The sequence below is a fragment of the Mesoplodon bidens genome (genome assembly GCF_964165515.1).
Source record: "Mesoplodon bidens genome assembly, chromosome: 3".
In the NCBI taxonomy this organism is placed as follows: Eukaryota; Metazoa; Chordata; class Mammalia; order Artiodactyla; family Ziphiidae; genus Mesoplodon; species Mesoplodon bidens.
Genome location: NC_138178.1, coordinates 130,998,396 through 131,015,302, shown reverse-complemented (window position 1 = coordinate 131,015,302; position 16,907 = coordinate 130,998,396).

Genomic DNA, 16,907 nt, shown 5'->3' with positions numbered 1-16,907 from the left:
CACTGGACCGCCAGGGAAATCCCATAATCACTAATACTTTATCAACCTTTAATTTTGTGGAGTACTGAGCTACTGGAGGAAATATTCAAATCAGATTGATACTGGTTCGAATCTCAGCTCTAGCAATTTTTGTTACCAGTTTCTTTGCCTTGGGCCAGTAACTCAAACTCTCTAGGGCTTAGTTTTCTCATGCATGTCATAAAGTTGTTGTTAGGAATAAGTAAGAAAATACATAAAGGGAATAACATAATGCCTTGGATATAATAGGTATCAATAAGTGGTACCAACAATTGCTATCATCATTTTATCAGCAAAATGTAACTATTGAATCCTTATTATATATCATATATATATACATTCTTTACCTACATTATCTCAGTTAATCCCCACAAGAACTCTATCAAATTGGCATTATTATCTATCAGTTTAAAAATTAGGAAGCTGACAATAAGTTAAATGATTGACTCAGCATCATAAGTGGATAACAGCCAGGATTCAAACTTGACTGTCCCGTACCAACGCCGTGATCCTCATCACGATGCTTATACTGCTATTACTGTCATGAATAATGATCATGATGGTAATGACGATCATGATAAAAAATATTTCATGGGATTCCCCTCAGAAAAATGCCTTTCCCTTCACAAAGGTCATTTGAAATGTCAAGAGAACATTTCTGTCTTTATTCTCCCAGTATACAAAAAACATGGTGAAAAGCTACCCGTTCTATCGAGGATGATAACTCTATTTCTTTAACAAATATTGTCACCTTCTGATATTTCCCCTCAGGAGGATATCTGAGATGCCTCATACACTTTTCTATTAGAATTTTTTTGCAATAGGATTCATTTAGATAAGCATTTGTTTTCAAGTCACTTTGTTTCCAAGAACTACCCAGAGGAACTCAATGTTCTGTGCTCTATTTGCCTCCTTGTAATTAAAATAAAATATTTTGAGATATTGTATTTAACATTTTGTTACAAAAATAATATCTTCCAATTGTTATAATTTTAGGAAACTATAAATAACCCAAAAAAAGATAAACATTAACCATAATCATACCATGCAGGGAACAGTATTAATATCCGTGCTACATGTCCTTTAGACCTTCTTTCTCTTTGCAAATACATTTTTTAATGGGATCATGCTATACACCCTGTTTTAAACCTCAATTATCATTTAATATCAATTGTTAAGAACTTGCTCTGCCATATGTGAGTGCCAGCCAACCTCCGTCTTTCTAATCCAGAAAACATTGTTATTCAGGTGACTTAAAAGCCCCTCAAGCATTTTAAGTTAGAGACTGAATAATTCTGTCTGAAGGCACAGATTGAAAACTTGTGAGATCCAACCTCAACTTTGCTATATACAACTTTCTTCCTTGTCTTTAAAACATTCCTTTATTCCATCAAGTATTATTCATTCAATTAAAAGATAAATTAAACACCAGTTAGGACAAGATTCTGTGCCAGGCACGTAGGGGGCACAAATATGAATCAGATACATCATTGTGGCCTGTTTGGGGAGCCAGGTGCTATGTATGCTAAGTACTTCATGAATATCAAAGGCGTGCTGTCTGGAGTGAGGCTGAGATATAAATGTGTTTCAGGTCTATAGAAGTAAGGCTAGGCAGTTCTCCTTCCCCATATCTGTTGCATTCTCCAGTTTTTAATGGAAGCTGAGAAGTTTCCTGGGGGGAAAGTTAAAAACCACAGGCTGGGCTTCTGAAATACAAGAACATGTGGGAACCAAGAAGTAGAGCAAGAAGATCCAAGAGAATCAAATTGAAAAGTTTTCCCTTTTAGGGCTTCTGAAAGAAAATCATCATAAAGGAAGCCAGACTCCACCACAGGGCCAACACACAGAAGGGAGCACTGGTTTCAAGATGCAGAAGTGGCCTGTTACTGTCTCGTGAACCTGCCCTCACAGTCCTGTGGCTGGGTCAGGGTGCATCTCGGTGAGAGCCTACAGAGCTCGCACCAGATTATGCAGTGATCAGGGCCCACCAAGCTTTAGTGCAAGACCCATCGAACAGAGCGTGACACTCTCTGGGGAGAGACTGTGTCCCTGCACTGACAGCAGAGGTAGAACCATCATACAACACTGAGCAGATTGACAGCCCTAGTGGCTGGGGTCATTGGTAGAGAGCTACACCCCAGAGAGCAGTAGTAACAGCCACTGTGGTGGGAGGACCTGGCTCAGAGTGACAAACACAAGGACAGCCACAGTTTAGTAAATGTGAGATACTGTCCTGGGGACTCAGGAAAATGCAGGTGGACAGAGAGTCTGCAGGCATGCAGCTGGAGGTTAAAGAGGTTGTTCAAGCGCTGTGAACTTAAATGCCTGGTGGGCCAAACCAGTAACCTAAAGGAGCCACGTGGACTGAGCAGTGCCTGCGGTGAACGGGCCAGCACATGTCCTGTCCAGCAAGGGCCAATGCTCCTCAGCCCCAGCTGATGGAAGCTGGGCCCACCCAAGGGAAATGCTGGCCATATGGGCAACAGCATCAGGGTGGGAAGAACTTGGACACGGTTGAAATGAGAGAGGTGTTTACCCAGAAGCAATGTAGCAGACTAGAGGAACACAATCACCTCCCTGGTGAGCCAAAGCCATAGCCGAGGGGAAAGGGGTGAAGCATCCATTTTGAAAGAGGAGGCAAGAAACAGCATACTGGCATACCAGATGTGATGAGATATTCACCAGTGTCTCTTCTGCATCTAATTATTGTCTTGTGACCATTGCCCGGAGGAATCAGAGAACACGAGATCTCCAAGGGCTCAATGAGAAGTGGAGCTAGAGGGTAAAGGTATCAAACTCTTGGGTTTTGAGTACAAAACACAGAACAAGCAGCCAATGGAGAGGGTAGGAGCAGGTGATCTGCAATTGCGCAGTTGTGAGTAGACGTTGAAGCCACACCCATCAGTGGAGAGGGGTGTTCAGCTTAAGATGAAGCACGGACAACATGTAGCACTTAGCTTCACATGGTATAAAATAAGGGAGCAGGGCTTCCCTGGTAGCGCAGTGGTTGAGAGTCCGCCTGCCGATGCAGGGGACATGGGTTCGTGCCCTGGTCCGGGAAGATCCCACATGCCGCGGAGCAGCTGGGCCCGTGAGCCATGGCCGCTGAGCCTGCGCGTCCGGAGCCTGTGCTCCGCAACGGGAGAGGCCACAACAGTGGGAGGCCCGCATACCGCAAAAATAAATAAATTAATTAATTAAATAAAATAAGGGAGCAACCAAATACCTACACTCAAAATATATCCCTGAGGAATCTGATACTGGACCGGAAATTCCATGGCTTCAGGTGGCTAATTAACATCTTTTTTTTTTTTTTAATTTTTATTGGCGTAGAGTTGATTTACAATGTTGTGTTAATTTCAGGTGTACAGCAAAGTGATTCAGTTATACATACACATATATCCACTCTTTTTTAGACTCTTTTCCCATATAGGCCATTACAGAATATTGAGTAGAGTGCCCTGTGCTATACAGTAAGTCCTTATTAGTTATCTATTTTATATAGAGTTGTGTGTATATGTCAGTCCCAATCTTCCAATTTATCCCTCCCCCTGTTATCCCTTGGTAACCATAAGTTTGTTTTCTACATCCGTAACTCTATTTCCACTTTGTAAATAAGTTCATTTGTATGCTTTTTTTAGATCCCACATATAAGCGATATCATGATATTTGTCTTTCTTTGTCTGACTTACTTCACTCAGTATGACAATCTCTAGGTCCATCCATGCGGATTAACGTCTTCAGTTTGGTACCTCTAAAACTACAGATATGTCATGAAATACTGGCTTCATTCCCCACCAAGAGCTTAGTGACACATGCTTTCCCTAAGGAACCAGGAGTTGCCTATTGAGGTTCTGGAACAAGGGGATAAGTGATGAGAGATGGCAGGGTCTCAGTGTGGACCATGACCACAGCACCATGGGAGGGCAGCTCACTTTGGGGTGCTGCATCTGGGTTCAAGACCTGCTGGCTAAGCTGAAGAAGGACAGGAGGAAAAATAACAAGGTAGATAGGATTTTCCAATTAAATCCAGGGGAGGTTTGGATAACTCAGCACATTTATAGCTAATGGCAGTGTAAGCTATCCAAATTCCCTGGAAATGACTCTAGTACATCACAGATAGCTCACTTAGTGCCCACCCGTGCAGCCCTCATGGATTAGTGCAATGGTCAGCAGCAGGTAGGGTGGGCACAGTGGAACAAAAATCACAAGCAGGCCATGCACCTTCCCTTTTGTCTGTGCCTCTTCTCTTTTTCTGCCATTTAATCCAATTTTGTCCTCTCAAATTTTTTGAATGTTACCAAATGATTATTTTCCATTAGAATAAATAGAACTATGATTATTTCATTGACTCAAATGCACAGTGTACATTAGACCAACTCAAGGAGCATAAATCTCAGATAGATGTGGGGTCATGCACCGGAGCTAACCACGTTGACCAGTAGAACAACCATGGCAAAGGCCAAGAAGTTAAGACATTAGGCAAATTAACCTCTAATTAACATCAATTGTAAGCAATACATTGATATTTCAGGAAGATATCTCCATAGAGATCATGCTGTGATGACCTCATGTTGTTCCAGGTTTAGTCAGCACTTCCATTTCTAAGCAGGCATCTGATATGAAACAATATCAGAAACCGTAGAAATGATCAACCCATTGGCCTAGTAATTTCCCCCCAAGGAATTTAACTTGAGCAGACAGCAGAATCACCCAGAGAGCTTGTTAAAACCAGATTCCAAGGCCCCATCACCACCAATTCCAATTCAGTAGGCCTGAGAATTTGCATTTCAAATAAGCTCTCTGGTGATGCTAATGTGCCTTTCTGCAGATCACATTTTGAGAACATTTTTAAAGGATTTGCCAATCCCTTTTACTTTTGCCCTACATGTTGCCTTCAGAATCTAATGCTAGTATAGTACTAGGTTCTAAAGATGAGGTATAAAGTAAATGCCCAGAAGATGCCAGGCCAAAAGAGGGCCATTATCATTTATTGGACAATAAAATTAAACCATGTAGTATATAACAACATAGAACAGAATATTACCCTAAATAGTTATATAGAAGTCCCTGTCTTTCAGAGAGCTCTGGGTATTTCCTGTGTCTTCTTTTTACTGAATATATAATAATTATAAAAATGTATTTGGTAAAGAAGGAATTTACAAAAAAATTGTTTTCCAATTCAACAGCCTGTGACTGCTCAGACCATGAGACTACCCACTGTGCTTTTTATTATCTAGTGCAATTAAGTGACTTAAGAGAAAAATTTAATGGTGTCATTACATCTGATAGGATGCAAACAATTAAGGTTTACGTTTGATAGGATATATACAAAAAAGGTACTTTATTATCAATGTATCAAAGTAATTGGATCATGTCATTAAAATCAAAGAGGAAATTTAATTCAGGAAAGCAGGGACATTTTGATCTTGAAACACAGTGTTCGTCCATTATCTAATGAAAGATAGCTATTGCTGTAGAATTTTATTGCCAAATCAGTGGCTTTACTCCAAAAACAAGCACCATAATTACAGCATTGGAAATACACATTGTATATTCCATTAATTCTGATGCTCAAGCTTGTGTGTGAAGAAGAAAATGTTATTTGGCAGAAAGAAACTACTCTCTGAAATTTTAGTTTAAAATGTAAGAATTCAGGAAACTGATTTAGATGAAATTTATAGAGAACAGCTGAAGAAAACAATAAATTGCCTTAAAAGGATGTTTTCATAACTGTGGTTAACTTTTGACCTATTCTCAATGCAGGATACCCTCCCTAAATGCAAGGAGAGCATTTCCCAAAATATTTTCTGAAAATTCCATTTAAAGCTCTTGAATCTTTAAATCCTAAGGGTTTTCTATATTTTTTCTTACAAATGAAATATATAAACCAATTAGTAGATATTAAGGAATATAAATTGTTACATTGAGGAGAAATTATAATCCATATTTTGTGTTTCATGTTTGCATTTTTATACACCTAAGCAACTTTACAACATAAACCTAAATTTTAAACATTAACCTCTACTTACTGGCAGTTCAAATATTTTTCTGACCTATGCTAGTGGACACACTCATTTAATAAATATTTACTGAGTATGTACCATACGTAAGTAAGGCTTATAAAAAAAATACAGATATAAAATCCGCCCTAAAGGAAAAAGCAAGTTGCTTTAAAGGGAGGTTTTCACCTATGGAATTTAACATATGAACTATTTTTAATGTAGAATACCCTCCCTTTATGTAAAAGAGAGGATCTAACACAGAGTTTTCCAAAGTATTCTGAAAATTTCACTATCATATAAGTTTCAGAAACACTGACTCTCATTTGTAGAGTTATAAATTATTCTGGTATATGATAGAAAGTGCCAAGGATCATAAACACTAAAAAACATGACTTTGGGGCTTCCCTGGTGGCGCAGTGGTTGAGAGTCCGCCTGCCGATGCAGGGGACACGGGTTCGTGCCCTGGTCCGGGAAGATCCCACATGCCGCGGAGCGGCTGGGCCCGTGAGCCATGGCCGCTGAGCCTGCGCGTCCGGAGCCTGTGCTCCGCAACGGGAGAGGCCACAACAGTGAGAGGCCCGCATACCGCAAAAAAAAAACCAAAACAAAACAACAACAAAAAAACCCCACTATCTGCAGGCACTGGAGAGGGACCAAAAGCAGGCAGGTTCCGAAGGGGAGTCAGCACTTGGAGGAAGGTTCTGGCACTGAGTGTTCCCCCATTTTACCATTTCTAGCTGGAGGAAAGGTACCAGTCAGATCCCTGCAGGATTTAAAAAAAAAAAAAAACCTCACCATCTTTCTGGCATGAGGAGCTGGAGCACAGAATTTAGAGCAGCCACAGCAGCTGTGAAGTAAGGAGGGAATCCCAGACAGGGAGCGGAGAGGGGAGTCCCAAGTCCTGCTTTAACTTCCTGCTTTCCCTGTGTTATCAGCGTGTATTCCTAAACCTAGAAATTCCAAAAGTGACTGTGCTTGTCTCAGGGGCTAGAGACACCTGTAGATTGTACTGGGCTCGGACAAGGAACACTGAACAGAAGTAGTAGGTGGTGCCGAGGGCAGAGAAGCAGGCAGCCCTATCTTTGCTGCCACTGTGAGGAAAGGAAGAGGACCACCAGGGAATCCTCGGCATCTGCGCAGGAGTAAGCATCCCACAGGAGGTCCCCAGCACCTGTCCCCCAACTCCTACGGTATTCAGTCTCCAACTCCTTCTGCATCCTCTCTTTTACTCCAAGTTTGGAGACTTGCCTTCACAGCATTAACAACCTCTATGACTTGGAGTATAAAGATTCCCATTCCAATTGCAGGGAAGAATGAAGGGTGCTGGCATCCACTGAAGCTTAAAGGGTTTGATGTTATCAGTTGAGGGTTGAAAAATGTAGTGCATACCATTGTCTTTCCTCCTCCACTAAATATATTGATGTTCCCACCTTTGTTAACTTATATGGTGGAAATAAAACTTTTCCACGCCAAATCATGTTCTGACTCACATAAGAGTTCATAATAATAAATAATGACTATGTGCTTCACACCTATTAACTCAGTTCATGTTCATAACAACGCGTGATATAGGTGTTATTCTTATCTTCATGTTACATATGACAGACCTGAGGCATAGAGAGATTAATTTATACAAGTTCAAGTTACAAATTCCTAGCAAGTAGGTAGTCTGGATTCACACCTGGGCTCCAGAATCCATGCTCTTAATCACTAGACATGCAGCTTCTCATGGGCTCACAAGAACCTTCACCAAAAATATAAAATGCAAGAGTCCATTTTTATTCCAATGGGCATCGAAAGATTATAGATTTTTTTTTCATTTTTCACAATTTTGCCCATTGATCAATATCTGCATCTTGTATAATCCTATGTTAGGTTAGAAAAGTAGAAAGCTAGAAAAGAGGTGAGAAGCACAAAAGAAAGGGCTAGAATTGAAAAGGCAACCCATGAGTTGTATGAGTCTAGTTTTTATCCAGATAAATAAAGAGCTATGGAATATTAATACATAGGGACTTCATAGCATCAAGAGACATTTTGAACTGGCTGAACCTAAACATATCAAAGAACAGTGTTTCCATGAAAAAATATATTAGGATTGGCCAATATAGCCTAAATTTTTATAAGTAAACTTTTTGGTATCTCAGACATACCTGTAAGACAAAAGTAGGTATTAAAGCGTAATTTTGCCTCATTTATTTGTATAAATGTATATCTTTATTTGTATAAATATTTGTATCTTGTCGATTCATTTTGTACATTTGGTACACTCTTTGGCCAAAAATCCTGAGGAAAGAAGTGTTTACAGATTGTCACAGAACATACGGGGACTTGAAAACAGTCTGTTAACCAAAAGACTTTTGATTGGTCATGTGGTAATATTTGGGTTTGATGCACAGAAGACTTTTCATTAGTGAATTGATTCTTAGCTAAAAAGCCATGCTTACTGTGGCTGAGGACCTTAGTCAAGCACCACCTGGCAACCAAATGCATCACCATCCCCAGGACCACTCAGAAAAGCTTCTCCCCTGGGGTTACCCATGATTCTTCCTAGACCAGGGGATACCTGGCCTTTCAGAAAGTAGCCTCCTAGTATATGGTTCTCCTTCCTTCTGTCATGGCTTCCCAATGTCAGCTCAGTTCTGTCTAATTGCACTTAACACACACTTACTGATGTTTACAATGCACCAGATGCAGCTAAACACCAGGGATGCAAAGATGGAGAAAGTATGGATCTTGCTCTCAGGGATTTTACAATCAATAGGAAAGACAATTATCTAGAGATGACTTTAATTCAGAGTGGTAAGTGACCAGATACAAAGATATTCACAGTGGGGGAGCCCAGGGGAGGGGCCTTTAGCTAGTCTGGGGTTTAGGAATGGCTTCCGGAAGAAGCTGAGTATTAAAGGATAAAGGATAATAAAGGGAAGAACAGAAGCAAGGGCACCAGCAGGAGGAGCAGCACGGTGTCCTGAGAAACCAGGATGCCAAGGGATGAAAGAGGAAGCAGCGTCGGGAGAAAAGGGCAGGTCGTGGAGGGTTTGCTTTGCTGCAGAGATGTAGTAAGCATGGGAAGGTTTTCTTTTGTTTTTGTTTTTGTTTTGGGTTTTTTTTTTAAACATCTTTATTGGAGTATAATTGCTTTACAATGGTGTGTTAGTTTCTGCTTTATAACAAAGTGAATCAGTTATACATATACATATGTTCCCATATCCCCTCCCTCTTGCGTCTCCCTCCCACCCTCCCTATCCCACCCCTCTAGGTGGTCACAAAGCACCGAGCTGATCTCCCTGTGCTATGCGGCTGCTTCCCACTAGCTATCAGCTTTACATTTGGTAGTGTATATATGTCCATGCCACTCTCCCACTTTGTCACAGCTTACCTTTCTCCCTCCCCATATCCTCAAGTCCATGCTCTAGTAGGTCTGTGTCTTTATTCCCATCTTGCCCCTAGGTTCTTCATGACATTTTTTTTTCTTAGATTCCATATATATGTGTTAGCATACGGTATTTGTCTTTCTCTTTTAAGCAGGGGAGAGTCGCGATCAGATATGTGTATGGAGGCTAGATCTAGAAGTGGCAGGGCCTCAGTTGACCTGAGGCTACTTGGTAGCTGGAGCTTCGCAAGTGAGGGAGAGCCTGCTCTAGATAGGGTTGGGGGGCTCGAGGGCCCCTGGGTTTTATTTCAAGAGCAATAGAGGGCTTCCCTGGTGGCGCAGTGGTTGAGAGTCCGCCTGCCGATGCAGGGGACACAGGTTCGTGCCCCGCTCCGGGCAGATCCCACATGCCGCGGAGCGGCTGGGCCCGTGAGCCATGGCCGCTGAGCCTGCGCGTCCGGAGCCTGTGCTCCACAACGGGGGAGGCCACAACAGTGAGAGGCCCGCGTACAGCAAAAAAAAAAAAAAAAAGAGCAATAGAGATCCATGTAAGGGTTATAGCAGAGGAATGACATGACTTCCTTCCTTTCAACACATATATACTAAATACCTACTACACAGACCCTACACAGACCTTCCAGTTAAGAAGATATACAGTTAAACCAGCACTTCTTGTTTGTTTGTTTTTCGGTGCGCGGGCCTCTCACCGCTGTGGCCCCTCCCGTTGCGGAGCACAGGCTCAGCAGCCACGGCTCACGGGCCCAGCCGCTCCGCGGCATGTGGGATCTTCGCGGACCGGGGCACGAACCAGTATCCCCTGCATCGGCAGGCGGACTCCCAACCACTGCGCCACCAGGGAAGCCTGTTTGTTTGTTTTTAACCTGTGCTAAGGGTTATGATAGGAGAAGAACCTAAAAGACCTAACCTGACCTCTAATGGGTCAGAGAAAGCTTTGTTGCAGACAGGGCATTCAGACTGAGCCTTAAAAGAAGACAGAAATTGAGAGTGGTCCGGGCCACTACTATGTGAATGTCCTGGCTGTTCCACTTTTCTTCTTCAGTCTTCCTTCAGAGATGTTAACTTCCAGGATACCTAAGTCTGGCCACCATCAAGAGCACCTCAAGACTCTTTGCTGCCTAAATCTAATCATCTTCTTCTAGAATGAGTTTAATTATAACATAAATTGTCTTCAAAAAGATTACACTATGATTTGTCATTGGTTAAAAAAAAAACATTGCATATACAGAAAGGCAGAGAAACAAGGCAATTGAATGTAAGTTTGATATTGGGATGCAAATACTTGGATAAATAATTGTAATTCTTATTTTGTTGTAAAACAACAACCAAGTGCTCTCCTGGACCTAGAAAGAAAGAAACACACATGCCACTGTGAAACTGTTACATTACTTTACTGACTCCCTTGGGAAGGGATTGCCCATCACTTGCCAAGCATTATGATTAAAGGCAAAAGGAAATTTCAAGTCCCTCAGTGTAGATAAAAAAGATTTCACTGCAATAAGAGGCTGTTATAATCGATTCATGCCTTCCACAGAACTATCATTAAGGCATTGTATCATAGTCTTAATGATACATAAAATAAAAGTGAATCTTACAACAATGGCATCTTCAAGTTGATAAAATACAGTAATCCTAAAGCCAGGCTTTATTGTTGACAGAGAAAAGAGCTTTTATTTATTTTTTGCCGCCTTTAGTATTTCAAGATTCAACCTTAGTGCCCTAGATCATGAGCTGATTATGGGCTTTACTAAAACAAACTCACAATATAGAGGAAATAGAAGGCCTGTCACTTCTTCCCAAAGGACTGTGAAAAGGAGAAAGGTATGGCTGCAGGAAGAACACATTGCAAAAATACGTATGATGACCACTCCACATCTAGTGAAAATCCTAGAGAGATTGTGTTAATATAAACCGCTGGGTAATCTGGAGGGCCCCAGGGAGACCAGTTTGATTCGTGGTCTATTAGGCAGCTCTGAGCTAGGTGGAGAAATAGTGGCAGAGGCTGATACATTGATTTTTGTTCCCTGTGGGAGGCATAGCCTGAGAAGGATAGCTGGGGAAAGTCAGGTGATTGGGAAGCTCTTTTTGGAGGAGGGTTTCCTGAGTCTCTTGGCATGTAATTAATTAACTGTGCCCAATAGCTCTGAGTCAGCCAGGCATTTCCCAACCATTCAGTGAGGAAACATAGATCAGGGTATAACTCTATGCCTGGTGTGGAGTAAGCACCATATGATGTTGATGTCAATAACCAGGCCACTGGACTTTCCATATGACAATTTATTTAACTAACACTCTAGGGGGAGAGAGTTAAGTTGTATCAGATGTTTTTTCCCAAAACAAAGAGAGGTGCAACTCACACCCTTGGGAAGTACTATGCCTGCATCAAACTCAGGTGCCTGGTTCTCTTCCCCCAGACTTCCCCAGCTGTCTTCTCAGCTTTTCACTGAGACTAGGGTTGAGCTCACCAGACCAGCCCCAGCAGGGAACACAACTTAAACTCGGGTATGATTCCCTGCTCCCAGAAGTTGGAAATCAGTCACCAGAAAAGTCCAGTGCAAAACAACAACCAAGTGCTCTCCTGGACCTAGAAAGAAAGAAACACATGCCGCTGTGAAACTGGTTATTAACATCGTCATATGGTGCTTACTGTCCACACCACACATAGAGTTATACCCTGATCTATGTTTCCTCACTGAATGGTTGGAAAATGCCTGGCTGACTCAGAGCTATTGGGCACAGTTAATTACATGCCAAGAGACTCAGGAAACCCTCCTCCAAAACGAGCTTCCCAATCACCTGATTTTCCCCAGCTATCCTTCTCAGGCTATGCCTCCCACAGGGAACAAAAATCAATGTGTCAGCCTCTGCCACTATTTCTCCACCTAGCTCAGAGCTGCCTAATAGACTGAGAATCAAACTGGTCTCCCTGGGGCCCTCCAGATTACCCAGTGGTTTATATTAACACAATCTCCTGTGCTGGAATGAATCAGAACTACAGCTTCAGGTTGCTTACTTTGGGGATACAGACCAGGGTTTCTAAAAGGCCTCACATATCCTGAGTTGTCTGCTCATATGGTTAGAATGTGCCCCAGACATGGGGCACCACAATGTTTTAGAGAAGAAACGCTCAGCAGAATCTAAAAATAATTAATTTATTATGTAACTGATAGCCTCAAACTAAAATAATTAAATATATGCATTGCTTAGAAATTACTGCGGTAAGTAAATTTTATTGATTTATATAACATTAATTATGGATCATTCCAAACAATTTGCATAGGTAGGTTTATTTTCTTCCTGTACGCACATTAATTTTTCAGCTCAACCATGTTAATGCATTTCACTTAAATACATTTTTGTTGTTCTTCTTTTATTCTGAAAGATTGTGCTCTGGAGAGAAAATTTGAATAAAAGTAGATGTATGCCTTATTCATTGTGGTGGTTACCATTTCAAGGTGCCACTTTCTGTATTAGTTGTGGTAACAACCGCTATACCAAATAACTCCAAAATGTATACTAACTTAACACGTGAGGATTTGTTTCCCACTCCTCTCCGTTCTAAGCAGTAGTGTGGGAGTGGAGGGGAGGTTCTGCTCCACATGGTCATTCAGGGTCCCAGGCTGTTGTAGGTCTGCCGTCTTCACCAAGCTCATCCAGGGCACAGACATCCAGGAGAAGAGAGAGAAGGAGATTTCAGAGATGTTTTGGACCAGGCCACAAAATAGGGGACATCATAGATGCCCTCATTCCACTGGCAAGAATCCACTCATTGGCCACACCTAGCTGCAAGGGAGATTAAGAAATGTAGTTTATCTGCGGTTTCAGGAGGAAAACCACATGGTTTGGTAAATAGCTAGCCAATCTCTGCCTCACCCTTTGATCTAATAATATCATTCCTGGAATCTATCCTAAATAATCTATCCAAAATATACAAAATTTTACACAAAGAAGTCTTATAATAGTGAAGAAAAACTGGAAGCATACAATATATACAAAAATAATTTAATTAAATTCTACTTCAGTCATTTGATAGACTGAATTTCATGCATTTTTAAAGTGGTATTATTGAGACTATATAGAAACACTTGGAAATGCTTAAACTACAAATAGGATGAAGTCAAAGCAGAGCCCCAAACTTTATATACTTGTTACAACTATATTTAACTGTTCACAGGACAATAAAAGACTGTAGAAAAAGCACTAATAATTTTTAAAGTTATAATAATGATCATTTAAAGCATGCCTGAGATGGACTAGGAAAGCACTACCAGCATTTGTATGTATTATCTCTAATGCTAACCACCCTGTCAGATAGATATTACCTGCAGCACACTGAGTTAGTAGCTAACAGGTCTCAGCCAAGAAGACAGGGCTCAACCCCATTCCCACCCTCAATCACTGGTTGATGGGTCCAGAGATGACCCATTTCTGGCCATGGGACATGTCAGCCAGAGACCTTTTGGAAAAGAGTTTCTTCCGACATAAAAGTAGAATCTTCTGAGGAGAGAGTCTTATTGCCCCCATGTCTTGCCTTTATGCTCTGAATATGGTTATGTGAAGCATTATTTATTTATTTATTTTTGGCCACGCCCCATGGCTTGCTGGATCTTAGTTCCCCAACCAGGGAATCCTGAGGTGTTATTTCTGAGCTAAGGTGGCCATCTTGGGATCGTGAACTTGACCAGCCTAATAAGGAAAATACTTTGGATGTCAAAGAAAAAAAAAAGGAAATAGAGCTTGGACCCTTGATGCCATTGTTGAGATGCTGCCTCAGTCCTGCAGAGCTGACCTTCAGACTTCTTTTTAAGGGATATAATTTAATGTCTTTACTACTTAAGCCACATATGGTTGGGTGTTCTCTATGTTTAGCTAAAGATATTCCCGAGTGATACTTCATCCTTCCTTTACTGGCCTCACAGTTAGCTAGTAAGAAGCAGAACTGGGATATAAAGCAGGTTGCTCTGGCTCCAAGGGCCAAGAACTCTCTACTCCACCACCATATGGTGAAATCAAAGCATTCTCCCCTCGCTCCTTTTCCTTCAAGTTATTTCCTATACACGTACATCACACAGCAGCCATAGCCAACAAAATCCATTTCCCTCTCTCTCCTCGTTACCCTCAGATGCCTATCAGCTTCCCTCATTAACTTGACAGATGGAGTTTTCTGCTGCAGGTGTTTCCAAAATGTATGTAAATATTATTCCTTTTTGGCATGTCTCTTGATACAGTGATCTTGGAGGTAGATGTTTGAGAAAGGAATGATATCCCCCAAAACATCTTTTTCTGGCCTTGTTTCTGACTGGTTTTGTCAGGTTCAACAGACTGTACTTGAACCTTCACTTTATTCAACGTATTCAATCACTATATACCTTTGGTTTTGAAACTACGCTTTCTCCAATGCAGTCCTTTATTTCCCACGTGCTATATATCCTCCAGCTGTTTGCTCAAAAAAGAAAACAAAAAGCGGTGGCTTCTCTTGTTGCAGAGAACGGGCTCTAGGAAAGAAATCTAAAATGGTAACAAGTACATAGTTGAAATACTATCTGTACTGCCAAAATCACCTTCAGACAGATTCCTACCCACTTTGTGTCTCTGTAACACATTTTTCACTTTTTTCTGCTTCTTTTATGCACTTTTCTGCTTTTTTTATGACTTCATAAAATGAACTTCCTCCATCTGGCTACAGGTCTCTCTGGCACAGGTCTCCTTTGTTCCCATTTAATTTCTACTCCCTTTTAACTAGAACACAAGAAGCCAGAACATCATGTAGAGAAGACATTAACTCGCTCATCTGGGAAAAGGGACATTTTGTTGCTTACATCCAATGTCTTAACCTCAAAGAGATGATTTAGAGGGCCCCACCTGTGATGATCTTTCAGATTAAGAATTGTGTTGGATATTTTGGATGCATGCAATCAAATACTGTGTAGCAAATTTCTATAGATCCTTTGCCACCACCTATTGTAGCGGAGAATGCATGATAAAGTTGAATTCCCCAGATATAAAAACATGTCCCACTCCTGAAAAGGGCAAACAAATGGTCTGCAAAAGGAAAATTGCATCTATGAACACTCTTACCTCTAAATTCAGAGAATTAACATGCACCTCAAGTCCAAGTCTAAAATTGTAAAGTAGAAAGACACAATTTAAATTTTTACCTTATTTACTACTCAAAGAAACCAAATCATAGAGAATGAAAGAGAAAAACTCAACTGCTGCAAGTTGAAATAAAGCACTTCAGAGAGAGTCAATAGAAAAGAATTCATTCTAAGTATTTGGACACTCAGCTTTTAGTTTCTCCTCTGTTACTAACAAGCTGTGTGTCATTAGGCAAAATACTTACTGTTTCTGAACAGTCTTGGTTTTCTCATATGTCAAATGACAGTAGCGATGATAACATATTTATTCTGAGCTTCATGGTTACAAGGTCCTTCTACATATTTTGATACAACAACCCTGGGAAGTGGGTTAGACAAATTTCCATTTTAGAGATAAGGAACCAAGACTCAGGGAGTTTAAATGATTTGGCTGAAGTTCATACAGTTGCTAAATATAAGATGATATACAAATATGGGTCTTCTAAGTCTAAAATCAATGGTCTTTCTGCTAAGTCCTATTGAGCAGAAAGATACCTATGACGCTATGATCAAAATTCCAAGAAAGTAAGGTTAAATTATTTGTGTGTATACAGAGAGATTAAGTCCTTGGTTTTCATTTTCTTTTTGTTACCTATATCATTCTTAGGACAAAGGCCATACAAGTGAAGTGAGAATAAGCCAACCTTCAGAAATAGGAGAAGGGGCTATGTAATTACATAGGAAGAGAGAAATAGAGAGAGTAATGACAAGTTTGGGACACAATGGAAGGAGTTGTTGAATACTTCCAAATAAGAATATTTATAGGGCTTCCCTGGTGGCGCAGTGGTTGAGAGTCCGCCTGGCGATGCAGGGGACATGGGTTCGTGCCTGGTCCGGGAAGATCCCACATGCTGTGGAGCGGCTGGGCCTGTGAGCCATGGCCGCTGAGCCTGCGCGTCTGGAGCCTGTGCTCCGCAACGGGAGAGGCCACAACAGTGAGAGGCCCACGTATCGCAAAAAAAAAAAAAAAAAAGAATATTTATAAGCCAAGGAATCATTTTTTTAAATTTTTTATTTATTTATTTTTGGCTGCATTGGGTCTTTATTGCTGCCCGTGGGCTTCCTCTAGTTGCGGCGAGCAGGGGCTACTCTTCATTGCGGTGTGTGGGCTTCTCATTGCGGTGGCTTCTCTTGTTGCAGAGAATGGGCTCTAGGCAGGTGGGCTTCAGTAGTTGTGGCACACGGGCTCAGTAGTTATGGCTCACAGGATCTAGAGCGCAGGCTCAGTAGCTGTGGCGCACGGGCTTAGTTGCTCTGGGGCATGTGGGATCTTCCCAGACCAGGGCTTGAACCCCTGTCCCCTGCATTGGCAGGCGGATTCTTAACCACTGCACCACCAGGGAAGCCCCCAAGGAA